The sequence below is a fragment of the Carlito syrichta genome, unplaced genomic scaffold (assembly GCF_000164805.1).
Source record: "Carlito syrichta isolate Samal-C Ts95f unplaced genomic scaffold, Tarsius_syrichta-2.0.1 Scaffold313441, whole genome shotgun sequence".
NCBI lineage: Eukaryota > Metazoa > Chordata > Mammalia > Primates > Tarsiidae > Carlito > Carlito syrichta.
This window is the reverse complement of record NW_007257537.1, coordinates 317,468-319,141: the sequence shown is the minus strand read 5'-3', so window position 1 is coordinate 319,141 and position 1,674 is coordinate 317,468. Positions and strand designations below refer to the sequence as shown.

The 1,674-nt window shown below is 42.9% G+C and overlaps 1 pseudogene; it reads right to left on the bottom strand.

Annotated features, from left to right (window-relative positions):
- Positions 1–1,026: 1,026 nt before the first annotated feature.
- LOC103273006 lies at positions 1,027–1,444 on the bottom strand (annotated as a pseudogene).
- Positions 1,445–1,674: the final 230 nt, after the last annotated feature.

Sequence of the window (1,674 nt, the reverse complement as noted above, 5' to 3'; positions counted from 1 at the left end):
TGGTAAGCTCAGGCTGACCCAACCCTCTTTTCCTCAACAATTCTCTGAACATGAGACTCACATGGCTGTAGCACAATTGAGTCACAGTAGGAGGACTCCACTCCAGGATAAACCTGACTGGGGTGTCCCCTGCCAGTACCTGGGGAAGAGGCAACCCCACCCCACCCCACCAGAGGGGATCTCCCTGACCACACTAGATTGGGAGAGGGGGACTGCAGCCCCACCCACCTCTACTGCCCCCTCCTGCTTCCCTAGACCAGACACTGAGGAGGTTGTGAGTGAGGCTGAAGTTCTGCAGGAGACAGTGGAGAAGCCGAGAGGAACAATTACAGAACCTGCCACAAGATGGCAGGGTTTCTTGGTCTGTTTGTTTTTTAAATTTTTAAATATTTTTCCTTTGTGCGTGAAAGTGTATGTGAGGTTTTGATCTGTGTCTCTCCCTGTTTTCTTTCTTCTTTTGTATTTTGTTTTCTGTTTATGTGTGTTACGTAAATGGCTGAGTGTTCATCTTTCAGTTTCTTTTGGTTGTTGGTTTGTTTTTGCTTTTTTGATCTTCTCTTTTTTTAATTTATTGTGTGTGTGAATATATGTTTGAGGGTTCAATTTGAATTTCTATTTTTTCTCTTTTCTTTTTCTTTTCTTTCTTTCTCTTTTTCTTCTCCTTTGACTTTGTGTTGGTTTTCTGGGGAATTTTTGTTGTTGTTTTGTTTTGCTTTGTTGTTATTCCAGTATGTTTTGGGGTATATTTGGTTGTGTGTGTCTGTGTGTGTGTGTTCAATTGTTTTTTTGTTTTGGTTTCTGCTTTCATTGTTCTGTGTGTTTGTTTGTTTGTTTTGGTCCATCTTATTTAATTCTACTTTTCTCTGTTCTTCTCATTGCTGTTACTGTATCTTGGACTCAGAGGGTACACACCAGTACCCACTACATCATTATATAGAGTACTGGTGGGGAGTGGGTCCCAAGAACCCATAAAACAATCAGAGAACATTGTGATTAACAGATAGTTTTGGGTTTTTTTAATTAAAATGAGCCAAAGTTTTATTTGTTCATTTCTTGCATTTGAAGTACTCTTCGATGACATCCTTGGCCTGAAATTCTTTGCCGTAGTCCTTAACTACTACACAACTGCAACCAACCACTTTCTGGGGTTTTCCCTCTCTGTCGATTGTACACAGGCCTACCCATTCCCCTAGTTCTTGTTGTTATCAACCTTAATTAGGTTGATTTGGTGTTCAGCACAAAGGGCCTCCACCAACTTGACATACATAGGCTCATCACAGTTGGATACAAGTACACAGAGATGGGCCTGATGCTTGTTTAAGGCTTTGGCGACTTTGCGAATTCCACGCGCTAAGCTATCGTGGTTGAGGGCGGTCTTCAGCCCCTCTTGTAAAGCTATGTTTATGTCCATTACACCTCCAGCTGTGATGCCTTCCTCGGCCATGGCAGTGGATTATGGGAGACACTGAATCTTGAACACACCCGTGCCTACACCTCCGCGTGACTCGGTGGCAGCAGGGAAAGAGCAACAGTTAGTTTTTGAATCCTAGCTCCCCATCCTTCACCTTATTCAACTCTCAAAACTACGAGAGACAGCAAAGCTTCCTAGCCACAACTCTGTTTCAAAATAGAACAAATCCAGAGGCCTGATCAAGGAAGAATAGAAGGCTGAGC